A 14,752-nucleotide genomic window follows, 5' to 3' on the forward strand; every position below is an offset into this window, starting at 1 on the left:
GGGGGCAAGTTGTGATCCCGACCAAGAATGAAACTAGAGCAGGACTCGGATGTTCACCAACGTTCTCAAACTGCACCAAGAAGGATGAAACCCTTCGTCCGATCAAAGAAACATTCATTAGTGGAGGGTTCCTTAACCCAATTCCTCAAGAGGTTAATGTCCTTATCGAAGAATGCATCGAAGAAGGTTTACCCGATCCTGAAGAAGAATGGAAATGTTATCTCAATGACTCGGGATACATATCTCAGGAAGAACCATATCCTCCTTCAGAGAAATCCAAAGGCACAGAAACTGAGCCTGTTCCTACAGAAATATGGGACACCTTGGGACAACCAAGTGGAAAATTTGATTATATGGTGAAATACACTGCACCTGAAAGTTACAAAATTGCGATTGAGGATATCCAACCAACTGGATGGGGAGATTCCTTTGAATATAATAGTCAACCAGAAGAGGCCTATCAGCCATGTCAATTTTCTCAGCAGCCTGAAATTACTGAAGATTTCGGATTTAATGCATCTACCAAGGTTCATAATCCTGAAGATGGTTACTATCACATAAATGCCATTTTTGAAGATGAAGGGGAAGATGGTCCCGCAGTTGACTCAGAAAGTGTCGCTGACAATGAGTCTCTTCATCCTGAAGACTGGGAAATACATCCTGAGAATTCTGAGGATTGTGACTCATCTTATGCTCTTCAAGAAGTGGAAGAAGACCATTTCAACTCTACAAAGAACAAGAGTGACAAACCAGGACCTTCAAATCCTGCTCGACCAGCGGTCAATGTCAATGCTGAAGATAATTCCGGGGGAAATTTTCCTGAATACATAATACACAGAGGAGTTCGTTGCTACTGGAAAGCTGTCGACGTTCCGAATGTTGTTCGCCGCTCAAAGTAATCACCTCGCTGTTATTTTGACCTCCTGCCTTGCCCAAAGCAGAGAGATGTTTTATAGGGCTTTTCTTTTAAATGTTCCGCCCAAATAACTTTGTGTATAGGGCTTTGTTTTAAAAGTTTCCCTCTTTGTCCTGCCCAAGGCAAATGAGTTTGTGTTTAGGGCTTTGTTTCAAAAATGAATCATAAATAAAGTGTCATTTTGAATTCCCTACATTATATGTTTTATTTTTGCTTTTTTCTGGAAATGGTAATCCTAAAAAACCAAAAAAATAAAAAAAAAAACTTTTCAAAAAAAATCTGCATACACTCCTGCATTCATAAATTTTCTGAAATAGATATAAATCACATGTGCAGATTTACTATTGATAAACCCATTGAATGCAATAACCCTATGCCCTCTCCCAACTTTGAGTTTCCTGTGTTCGAAGCCGAAGAAGAGGAAGAAGAGGAGATCCCGGACGAGATCTCTCGATTACTTAAGCACGAGGAAAGAGCCATTCTGCCTCACAAAGAGCCTTTAGAAAAGATCAACTTGGGTTCTGAAGAAGACAAAAAAGAAGTGACCATTGGATCGCTGCTTGATACTAATATCAAGAGTAAGTTGACAGACCTTCTCAAAGAATATGTTGACGTGTTTGCCTGGTCCTACCAAGACATGCCTGGGTTGGATACCAATATTGTTCAGCATTACTTGCCATTGAAGCCAGAATGTCCACCGGTTAAGCAGAAATTGCGAAGGACTCACCCTGATATGGCTAACAAAATCAAAGTGGAAGTTCAAAAGCAACTCGACGCAGGTTTTCTTGTCACCTCTGAGTATCCTCAATGGTTGGCCAACATAGTGCCAGTTCCGAAGAAAGATGGTAAAGTCAGAATGTGTGTTGACTACCGTGACTTGAACAAGGCCAGTCCAAAAGATGACTTTCCATTGCCACATATTGACATGCTGGTTGATAACACTGCTAAGTTCAACGTCTTTTCCTTCATGGACGGGTTCTCCGGTTATAATCAGATCAAGATAGCTCCTGAAGACATGGAGAAGACATCTTTCATCACCCCATGGGGTACCTTTTGCTACAAAGTGATGCCGTTTGGATTGAAGAATGCAGGTGCAACTTACCAAAGAGCAATGACTACTCTCTTTCATGACATGATGCATATAGAAATTGAAGTTTATGTGGACGACATGATAGCCAAGTCCAGCACAGAAGAAGAACATATTGAATACCTTTTGAAGTTGTTTCAAAGACTAAGGAAATACCAGCTTCGCTTGAATCCTAACAAATGTACTTTTGGGGTTAGATCTGGAAAACTCTTGGGTTTCATTGTCAGCCAAAGAGGTATTGAAGTAGATCCCGACAAAGTCAGAGCTATTCAAGAGATGCCTGCACCAAAGACTGAAAAGCAAGTAAGAGGATTTCTCGGACGGTTGAACTATATCTCCAGATTCATCTCTCAAATGACTGCTACTTGTGGGCCAATTTTCAAGCTTCTCCGCAAAGATCAAGGGGTTGTATGGACTGAAGATTGCCAGAAAGCGTTCGACAGTATCAAAGAATACCTGTTAGAACCACCAATATTGATTCCTCCAGTTGAAGGAAGACCATTAATCATGTACCTTACTGTGTTGGAAGAATCCATGGGTTGTATGCTTGGACAGCAAGATGAAACCGGTAAGAAAGAGCATGCCATCTATTACTTGAGTAAGAAATTCACAGACTGTGAGTCTCGTTACTCCATGCTCGAAAAAACATGTTGTGCTTTGGCCTGGGCTTCAAAACGTCTCCGCCAATACATGATCAACAATACTACTTGGTTAATCTCCAAAATGGATCCGATCAAGTATGTCTTTGAGAAGCCTGCCTTAACAGGAAGGATTGCCCGATGGCAAATGTTGTTATCTGAGTATGACATTGAATATCGTGCCCAAAAAGCGGTCAAAGGAAGCATTCTCGCCGATCATTTGGCACATCAACCAATTAATGAATATCAATCTCTCAAGTTTGACTTTCCTGATGAAGATGTCTTGTACTTGAAAATGAAAGATTGTGACGAACCATTACCTGAAGAAGGTCCTGAGCCTGGATCAAGATGAGGCTTAATTTTCGATGGAGCAGTAAACGCTTTTGGCAATGGAATTGGGGCAATTATCATCACTCCCAAGGGCACTCATATCCCATTCTCCGCCAGACTACTATTTGATTGTACCAACAACATCGCAGAATATGAAGCTTGTATCATGGGTCTCGAAGAAGCCATTGATTTAAGGATCAAGATCCTAGACATATATGGAGATTCAGCCCTCGTGATCAACCAAATCAAAGACAAATGGGAAACTTACCACCCCGGCTTGATTCCTTACAGAGATTATGCAAGACGTCTGTTGACTTTCTTCAACAAGGTTGAATTGCATCATATACCTCGAGATCAGAATCGAATGGCGACGCCTTGGCTACTCTATCTTCCATGTTCAAAGTCAGTCACTGGAATGATGTGCCTAAAGTCAGAATCACGCGCCTTGAAAGGCCCGCCTATGTGTTTGCAACCGAAGCCGTCATTGATGATAAACCGTGGTTTCACGACATCAAATGCTTCCTTCAAACTCAAGAGTACCCGCTTGGGGCATCAAACAAAGATAAGAAAACTCTAAGGAGGCTTTCTGGCAGTTTCTTCCTGAACGGAGATGTGCTATACAAAAGAAACTTCGACATGGTTTTGCTCAGATGCGTGGACAGACACGAAGCAGACATGTTAATGCATGAAGTGCATGAAGGGTCCTTTGGAACTCATTCAAATGGGCATGCAATGCCCAAAAAGATCTTAAGAGCAGGTTACTATTGGTTGACAATGGAATCTGACTGCTATAAACACGTGAAAAGATGTCACAAGTGCCAGATCTACGCAGATAAGATCCATGTGCCACCGACTCTACTCAACGTTCTCTCATCTCCATGGCCTTTCTCCATGTGGGGTATCGACATGATTGGAATGATCGAACCGAAAGCTTCAAATGGTCATCGTTTCATCTTGGTAGCAATTGATTACTTTACCAAATGGGTCGAAGCAGCATCTTACGCCAATGTTACAAGACAAGTGGTTGTGAGGTTTATCAAGAATAACATCATTTGCCGATATGGTATTCCCAGCAAGATCATTACTGATAATGGTTCGAACCTGAACAACAAGATGATGAAAGAATTGTGTGAGGAATTCAAGATTGAGCATCATAACTCTTCTCCTTACAGACCAAAAATGAACGGCGCCGTCGAAGCCGCCAACAAGAACATTAAGAAGATCGTCCAAAAAATGGTCGTCACTTACAAAGACTGGCATGAAATGCTGCCATTTGCTTTACATGGGTACCGTACTTCAGTGCGTACTTCAACAGGGGCAACTCCCTTTTCTCTAGTATACGGCATGGAAGCTGTGCTCCCCGTAGAAGTTGAAATCCCATCAATGAGAGTCCTCATGGAGACTAAGTTATCAGAGGCTGAATGGTGTCAAAGCAGATACGATCAGTTGAACTTAATCGAAGAAAAACGTATGACTGCTCTATGCCATGGACAGTTATACCAAGCAAGGATGAAACAAGCTTTCAACAAAAAGGTTCGACCTCGTGAATTTCAAGAAGGCGACCTCGTGCTTAAAAAGATCTTGTCTTTTCAACCAGATTCTAGGGGAAAATGGTCTCCTAATTACGAAGGCCCGTATGTTGTCAAAAGAACATTTTCTGGCGGTGCCATGATTCTTACAACCATGGATGGTGATGAACTCCCATATCCTGTGAATGCTGATGCAGTCAAGAAATACTTTGTCTAAAAAAGAACAAAAGAACAGCTCGGTAAGTTGAAAACCCGCAAAGGGCGACTTAGGCAAAAATGAGCGTCTCGGTGGACTGAAAACCTGAAAGGGCGGTCCAGGCAAAAATTAGAGACAATAAAAAGAAAAAATTCATCCTGGTAGATTGAAAACCTGAAAGGGCAATCTAGGCAAAAATTAGGGATTTATGACAAAGTAACTGCATCAGTCTGTACTTCGTCACCTGAAGAGTCTGTACTTCATCAGAGGATTTTCAATCAAATCATCGGCAATCTGAAGCGACAAATACAGTTGGAACTCAAAGTTGTTAGGGAATAGTGGTTATTGCTTTCAATGTAGCCTTTTCCGCATAATTACCATTTCCAACTTTTGTAAATACTCTATGGAATCACGCCTTTAGCTGATTTCCATCCTATTAAATAAATTTGAGCCTTGTGCCCATTTGTTTGCAATCTCTAATTTCTTTTAGCTTGCAAAATGACGCTTTAATTATGTTATTCACTTTTGAAAAAAAAAGAAAAAGTTTTAAATGAATTTACTTTTCTTTTTCAAAATAAAAGCGAAATTTTCCTTTGAGTTGTGAACAACGGAAGGAACATCAGCAGTCGTCTCCACAGGATGAACAAAAGGATTCTCCCTGAAAAAAATTGTTGAGACAACGGCATTCTTGTCCCAGAAAAGAATTCTTGAAGCAATTATCCCTCGAGGTAAAGAAGCTCTTCTATCCCCAGTGAAGAAGCTCTTCTATTCCCAGTGAAGAAGTTCTTTTATCCCCAGTGATGAAGATTTTCCATCTCCAGTGAAAAGGTTCTTCCACCTCAATGAGAAAAGATGCTTATCTTCCCCAGAGAAGTTTAAAACATGCAGCACCATTCATCACCCGTGTTATCTACACCGTGTTGAAGAACATTTGCCAAGTATCTGGTTGTATTGCGACGTTGGTCCTTCTCCAGTATATACTTCTTTGTCTGTCAGTATTGTCAGTATGCATGCTACATTCATGACATTCATCATTCATACATATTTGCATCATTTATGCATTCTTGCATTTTCCAATGATCGTTTGTTTAGGATATATCTATCCTCAAAAAAAAAAAAAAAAAAAAAAAAAGAAGAAAGAAAAGAAAAAAGAAACAAGTATGGGCGTGTCATCTCTCCAGTAGGTTGTCACCCATAAGCAGAAATAACATCTTCTTTCTCCAGTTCCCCACTGAGATCATTCCTCGTGGAAGAAGGTTGCTTTAGTTTCTCCTCTCAAAACGAAGGAGAAAATACCCATTCGAGTTCATTCCTCATTGGGTACAAAGTCTTGTTTGATTGTTTCTTTCCAATTCATTCTTGGTTAGAACTTTGTCTTTACCAAAAATTCAAATTCCGATTCCTCAAACAGAGTCGTGAAAAAATAGACAATAAGCAATAGCCTCGTCATCAGAGCAGCTTATGTCTCTTCCAAAAGTTTTTTCCTCTCAAGGAAATCAATCATGAAGACCATTTGACGATCAGGGCCTTATTACTGTTCACAAGGCTGAATAATCAGTAATTTCCCTAGCAAAGTCTCCAGAATCATTTTATCATTTGGCTGATAATTGATCATGTCTTCAAAACCACTATCACGAGGCTGGTAGTTGGTAACCTTTTGTTCTGGTTATATTATTAAACATGTCTATCACCAGGCTGATAGTCGGTAATATTAACCAAACCATTGAAACTCTTTTTACCTTGTCAAGTCTATCACAATGCTGGTAGTCGGTAACACAGTTTCATACCTTTCACCTTCGCATTATTAAACAAGTCTATCCCTGTGCTGATAGTCGATAATGCCGAATAGGTAAGCTTTTCTTACAAAGCTATCATTCCTTGATGAAGCATACACTTGCTTTCCCAATAAAACGGATTCTCTTCCTAGAACGGATTGAGACATCCTTCCCGATCTCTTTTCCCCAGCGGAGTCAGTTCTTGATATTCCCTCGGTAAAGACATCCTTGCATCATTCGCAATTTTGGTATCTTAGGTCCAAAATTCGCGTCTTCTGATATTTAAGTCTCTTCCACCCTATCAAAATAAAGATTTTCAATCTTCATGTCTCAGGTTGAAGAAACTTAAATAGGGGCATCTGTCATACCCCAATTTTTGACCTAAGATACCACCTCATATCATTGCATATGCATCATTTGCATCTCTAACAAATTGCATAGCTTGTGTTTGCTACTTGTGACTCAGCAGGATTTGATCAGGAAATCACTCATCAGTACAAGTAACAATCAATTAGGGTTTTGTTCTCCCTTCATCTCAAAGAATCATATTCATCTACAATCAATATTTGGTCCTCAGAGATTCATTTCAACAAGCTCAAAGGCTCTGAATCGACTGAATTAGGGTTTTGACTGAAGACAACATACTCAAAATTTGACATAATGACTTGGGACATGACCTCAAGACCCCAAGTGCATCATTTTGACCTAATCCATTGGCTCATAACATCTCCTATACAAAGATTGATCAGACAAATCCTCAGATCAGGGTTTTGAACTATCAGGGACTGAAATCAGGGATCACATTTGGGAAACCCTAAAAATCCCCAGGAAGTCACTCAAAGGTTTCAATCATCTTCAAATAAAGTGTGTCATATCCATTTGTGTGATTCAAGAGTTTTGATTGGAATCTATTTCAAGATTTTGGCCTATGGATTCTTCATGGTAAAGAAAATTGTTTCTTATGGATTATTTGAAAGATGATACAAGTTTGAAACAATTCATGGAAATTTCACCGAAATTGCAAGAAATATCTTTTAGTCCATTTGTTGAAAGATTATTTCAAGTATGGTTTAAAACCATAAATTCAAGAATTAAAAGTTCATTGGTGCAAGAACATTTTTCACATTACTTCAAGGACTTTTCTTTCAAGAATATCCAACATTCATGGTTCATACAACTTCATTCAAAGATTTAAAGGAAATTCAAGCATTCAAAATTGAAGTTCATTCTTTACAAAGTTCTAAATTGCAAATGAATTACAAAGTGGACTATATTCAAAATTCAAGATACAACATTTCAAGTCCAATTCAAAGTTCATCATTTCAAAATTTCATCATTTCAAGAATACAAAGTTCATACATTTTCAAGTTGGAATGAATTACAAGGAAAAAAGAAAAAAACTTCAAAGACTTTCTTCAATCTTCGAAGTCTTCATTCTTCAAGTTCAAGCTTCTTCATGCTTTCTTCAAAGTTCTCATGTCACATGAAAAAGAAAACATAAGAGGGGTGAAATTAGCAAAAGTCAAAGAATGTCAAAGAGAGATTTTTATGTCATAAAATTATGCAACTTAGAGATATCATAAAATGACATAAAAATTCACACACATGGCTTATATCATGAGAATATCTTTGCATAATGACATAAGGAATATATTCTTATTCTTGCAATGATGAAGAATATATTCTTATTCTTGCAATGATGAAGAATATATTCTTATTCTTGCAATGACCATAACATTCCAATCAAGTTTCCTAATTCCTAACACATCCTAAGCTTTGCCTATAAATAGGAAATGATCTCTTTGAAGCAAAGACACAAAAAGCAACCTTAACTACTTGCTTTCTCACTTCTCTCATAATTGTAAAGTTTCTTAGTTCCAAAGTAAGGAAAGAGGAGAAGGTAGTTCTTCATACCTCACTTGAAGATCTTCATCTTCAAGCTTCCAACTTGAAGTCCATCTTCAAGTCTCCCTAATATCCAAAGAGGTGTTATGGCATCACCTTCATCAAAAGCCTACAAAAAAGAAAAAGAAAAGTTGTTAGAAGAATTGTTGGTGACAATCCAAACTTGTTTCAAATAACAATTCAAAGTTTGTTCTTTATTAAATCAAATTCACATAAGGAAAAAACAATTTGCAACAAGTTCAAAAGTTCATAACCGGTTCAATAACAATTCGAGGGTGTCCTTCAACAACACCACCCGAATTTCCAGGAAAAAGAAAGGTTCGAAACCATACCTTTGAACTTCAGTGGCAGCCCCCACATCATCTTCAACACGGCACCCGACGGTTCTTGCTCACCTACACGAAGCACACCTGCAAATTTCAACACCGACGCTGCAATCATTCACAGTAGGCGGCAAAAATTCAGCAACACAACGGTTCAGAATGCACAGCAATCATAAACAATTCTCAACAAAAATTCAAAGCAGTAACAGCGGCATATTTGAAGGTTCAAAGACACAGCAATTCAACAACAGGGAGTGTATCGGTTTTCCAGAAGCAGAGCAATCAAAAACAACATACCTTAGCAATTAAAACCGGCGAAATCCTCCTCGCCGCAGGTAAACCAATTCCTCGCTGCTTATTCTCAACAATATTGCTGTGAACTTTATTTTTCTGTAAAAACAATAACCGCACGGAATTGTTACGTTTGCTGGTTTCCGGTTCTTGTGCGTGTTTGAGTCTGAATATGAACAACAGTGGTGGTGAGTTTGGAGTTTAACCGAATAAATTTATGTTCCTACTTCAATTGAGAGTTGAGTTAACAAAGAACATACCTGGTTTTCAGTTCTGTCTGTGAATTCGAGTAATAGTTTGAGCAACTCTCTTCCATGGCCGCCGTGAAACTTCCGTTGAGGAGTGGTTCTGTTATCGTTCATGTTGAGAGCAGAGAGCAAACCGCAGGAGAGACCATGAGCTCGAGAGAGAGAGCATCACGAATTTGAGAAAAAAAAAGCTTCTCTGTTGTTGTTACTGTTTCGAACAAATCGATGGAAAAGGGGAGGATTTTCCCTTACCGATTGTTTGCGAGAGATTGAGAGAGGAAGTTGCCACATGTTGTTATTCCGTCGACCTCCGTGGAAGAGAGCAGTCGAGAGTTTGTGGTTGAGCTTCACAGAGAGAGCGTGAGAACTAGTGAGGAACAAGAGCGCCTCTTGTGTGTTGTTCCTAGGGCTTTCCTCAACTCAATTGTGTAGTAACAGATGGGTGGATCCGGGTTTGACCCGACCCGGTCCATTTCCTTTTATTTATTTTTACTATGAGTCATTTGGGCTGCACCCCCATCCGAAATTTCAAGCTTCTGGCCCAATTACTAGTTTTTTTAACTATCTATTTGGTTTTTCTTTTATGAAAATATTTCTCATAAAAAAGGCTTTTGTTTTTTAATTATAAGATTTAGTTTTTATTCTAATCCTTATTAAAAAAAATCCCAAAAAATATATTAGATGCATATTTAAGTTTATGTTTCTAAATATTTTCTCTTTTCATGAAAAAAAATCACAAAAAAATATCTTTTCTTTTAAGATTTAATATTTTCATATAATTTTGTGTAGATAATCATTTAAATTTTTATTTGATTACTATTGCATATATTACTTGAATTTTCTAACTTCATCCGAGACTTCGAGATTATTTCTCTGTTGTCTTTTGGATTTGTCTGTTTTGTTTGGTCTTCCATTTGCTGTAGAATTCCATAAACAATTACTGGATGATCAAAGAATGCTGTAAGCTGTGAACTTATCTGACGTTCTTTTCTACTGGTGTGGATGCTTAATATCTATTGAAATCCTAATTTATTCCAAGCACATCTTGAGGATCACGGTAACACCTCAAACTCAGAAATCCAATTTTCTCATTCTTCGAGGTAAGCCTAAAACTCAATCAACTGTTTTCACAACAGTAATCAATTCACTTTCAAATCATCCATTGTTTTTCAAAACAGTGGGGCCTCTCGAATATTAGAGAGTGTAAGTCCCATTTCTTTTCTTTTTGTACAGTTTTCAAAACATTCTTCAAAACAATAAAACTTCTTCAAAATAAACAATTTTCAAACAGTTTTCAAATCATTTTCAAAGCAACAAAACTCCAAAGAAACTTCAAACTTTTCAATATACCATGGGCCTCCATGTAGGTATAAGCCCCAAGCCCTTTTGTACATACCCACTCAAGTACATGAAATTAGGTATTTCATTGTACGCCTTTTGTACATATCTCGATCAGTTGTTTTTTTTAACTTTGAAATACAAACCAAAAATGAAGGTTTCTTTAAATCTTCACAAAAAAATATACCATGGGCCTCCATGTAGGTATAAGTCCCAAGCCCTTTTGTAAATACCTGTTTACATAGCTGTTGAATAAACTCAAGTGGACTTCTCCCCGAGTGTGAGTCCCGAGCCCTGTGTATACAAATGGATCATGCTTACAGGTATATTTCCTTCATAAACTCCATTATATACACACACTTTGTCATATATATAACTGTTCATATTTGTTCATGTACCTGTTCATATCTGTTCATGTACTTGTTCATATTTGTTCGTACTTGTTCATACTTGTGATTGTGTTATATATACTTGTTCAACTTAGTATAACACTATGTTCCCCATAGCCTCCTATTGGGCTTTGTGCAAAGAATCTCCCTAGTTTAGGTTAGGACATAGAGTATGGTTTCCCGGTGAAATCGCTCTAAGAGCTCAAACCAACTATACCATGCCTCCCCTTGGGCTTTGTACAAACGAGTGACCCTCCCATAGCCTCCTCTTGGGCTTACAATGCAAGGACCCTCGGATAGCCTCCTCTTGGGCTTCGTACAAGGACCCACGGGCTTCTTATAAGCATCCCCAATATCCAAATCAAATACCCTAGGAGATTAGACATTTTTCATCTCTATGCTAGGAGTATCTCTTATATATCATCACAAACAATCAATCAATCAAACTTTTTTGCCACAAGGCTGGCTAATCAATCAAACTTCTTTTTGCCACAAGGCTGGCTAATCAATCAAACCGTTTTGCCACCATACTGGCTGATTAATCAAAGTTTTTGTCACAAGGCTGACTTCATTGAAACTTTTGCCACGAGGCTGGCTGATTAATCAAAACTTTTTGTCACAAGGCTGACTTCATTGAAAGTTTTTGCCACAAGGCTGGTTAAACAAACAAAAAACAAACAGATGTATGTGATGATATAGATTAGATACATCTAGCATTTAGACGACATTTGTCTATTTTCCTTTGCTTCCACTAGCATAAGTGGGAACTACGATTGCTCTGACTTTCTCAACATCCCTTTGAGAATACGTAGGCACAAGGTCGATCCTTGGCGAGCAAAACAAAACAAAAAAAAACCATTCAAACCTTAGCACCCGTAGACCCCGAGCTACAGATGCTCTGATTCCCTTTAAGGGATATGTATGCAGAGGATCGCGATGATCTTTGCGAGCATAATCAAACAAACACCTTAGGTCCCACCTATTTCACAACAGAACCTTCACCATAGCATAGAATAAAAAACAATAAAGAACCCTGTAGAGTACTACAGATACGTTGGGTGCTAATACCTTCCCTTCGTATAACCAACCCTCTTACCCAAGATCTCCCCCCACTTTTAGGTTATTGCAGCTTTTTTCCTTTTCCTCCTTTGGAAATAATAAAAAGTTTGGTCGAAACAAAGAAAAATCATTTTTTTATGAGCACTCGAGCCCAAAGAAGGCATCAGGTGTCTCATCCCACAAAAAAGAGGAACAAAACGATTTTTCGCCCGCGACACTAACACACAGTTTTCCAGACATCTACGGATGCAATTTGGATTTAGTCTAACGCACGACTCATCCTTCAACCTAACGCATGGTTTTCCAGACATCTACGGATGCAATTTGGGTTTAGTCTAACGCACGACTCATCCTTTAACCTAACGCACAGTTTTCCAGACATCTACAGATGCAATTTGGATTTAGTCTAACGCACGACTCATCCTTCAACCTGACGCACGGTTTTCCAGACATCTACGAATGCAGTTTAGGTTTAGTCTAACGCACGACTCATCCTTCAACCTAACACACGGTTTTCCAGACATCTACGGATGCAATTTGGATTTAGTCTAACGCATGACTCATCCTTCAACCTAACGCATGGTATTCCAGACATCTACGGATGCGATTTGGATTTAGTCTAACACACGACTCATCTTTTAACCTAACGCACGGTTTTCCAGACATCTACCGATGCAAATTGGATCCGGTATAACGCACGACCCATCCTCCTGTCTAACGTACGACTCATCCTAAGTATATTCTTCAGATAAGATCTAACATACGAAGTATTCTAACTCTCAAGTCTATCAAAATGGATGGCATCTTTAAGCCTATCTCAATCAGGTCTCTCAATATCCGGACGACATCTTTAAACCCATCTCCAGTAAACTTTCTCTCAAGTCGGATGGCATCTTTAAGCCCATCTCCGACAAACACTCTGCCTAGATGGCATCTTCAAAGCCCATTTCCGATAAAAGTCCCTACTTCAGCCAGGGCAAATTCTTGGGTATTCTAGTGTTCAATCCTCTTCTACCTTCAGATTCCAACAGGCACACATGCCCGTCGACATCTTCAGATATAAGAAAATTGAACAGGGGCAGCTGTCATACCCTAAAATTTGCCCATACTATTTCTCCTATTCAAAATTCAAATCAAAGTACAAAGCTCCAAGATACACTCTCCTAAAATAAGGCTAAGAGAACTAGGGTTTTGTTGTTCTGAAGGAAAATCAATGAATCAATGGCCCTAGGGCATCCCATATGGACTATGACACTTCACACTATCCCCAAAACAAAATTCAGGGCTCAATACAAAAGATTGGTCACTCAATTGCTCAGAAAGTCAACAGTCGACTAGTTTGACCTAAAAGTCAACTGTGGTAAAAGTACAGTCAAAACTCCTGATTTTTTGTCAACATCCTCACATTGAAGTATCATTCACAATTTGATCAAGAATTGATCATGGTTCATCAAGGAAAGATAAAAAATCAACAATTCAAAAAGTTTCTAAATTAGGGTTTTTATAGGAGAAATCGACTGAACTTTGACCAACCAAAACTCCCACATAGAACATCAGAAATTTTACATCCAAAGCTCATTTTGAAGGAAATTTGATTCTCTCCAATTTTGTCTCTCACATGCCAAGTCTAAAAATGCTTCATTTGAGAGATATGGATTAAAAGATTATAGGTCTTTTTTGAAAGTCAACCTAAAGCAGTTTTTTGTCAAAACCAACATCATCAAGATAAATTCTTCAAATGGAAAAAAGTTTCCAAAGAGGCTTGTAAAGGATATCTTGAGGTTTCCAAAAATTCCTAGAACTCCTCCATATCTTAAAAATTGAGAGAAATATGCCTTGTCAAAGTTGGTCGATTTCAAAGGAAAAAATTTGAAATAAAAGGCTTCAAAATGGATTTCCTTGCAAAGAGGCCCAATATGTTATGATCCAGTCTTGCTATACAAGTCATCTAGAAGCTCTTATTAGAAGGCCACGAATTTTTGATTAAAATTTGATTTTATTTGAATTTTATTTCATTAAAATCATGGATTAAATCAATGTTTGGAAGAATAATTGAAAAGATTTGGTTTTCCCTTAACTTCAATCATAATCAATCATCACTTAAGGCAAATTACCAATCTAATTTTGTTCTCTACAGGATTGGTTTAAAAATATTGGATTTGACTCAAATTTGGAAACTTTAAAAATCAATTTTCAAACAAATTTCCAATCAATTTTCTCATGGCAAATCAGAGATTCACTCAAGATTTTCTCTAGTTTTATCAACCATAAATCACTCTCCTATAAGAGGACAAACATTACAGATACAAGGGGTACGTTTGGCAGCCTCAAGAACCACCATTGAGTTCTTAAAAATCAAGAAAAAACCAAACTCTGTTTTCACGTTGCAGCTTGTTTAAAACAATTTGAAGCACTCCAACACGTTCTCTGAAGGATCCTGAAGCTATACCAATCCTTACATTCAATCGAACGACCAAGAATCGTGCTGTAAAACTCACGGTTTGCATATTCAAATTCGCCCCTTTTTCTCTTTGATACATGATCCATAAACATGATTTTAATGCATACATGTGTTTGTTGTAATGCTCTGAATCTTTCTGTTTGATTAATTTGAGTTTTACGTGTTCCTACTGAGATATGCCATAGTGAAATTTTAGGGTTACGAAATAGGGTTTTTCGATTCAGGAGAAATTGATGTTAATAATAGGTATGGTTAAATTTGTGATGA

This window comes from Vicia villosa, linkage group LG2 (assembly GCF_029867415.1).
Source record: "Vicia villosa cultivar HV-30 ecotype Madison, WI linkage group LG2, Vvil1.0, whole genome shotgun sequence".
NCBI classification, from domain to species: Eukaryota; Viridiplantae; Streptophyta; class Magnoliopsida; order Fabales; family Fabaceae; genus Vicia; species Vicia villosa.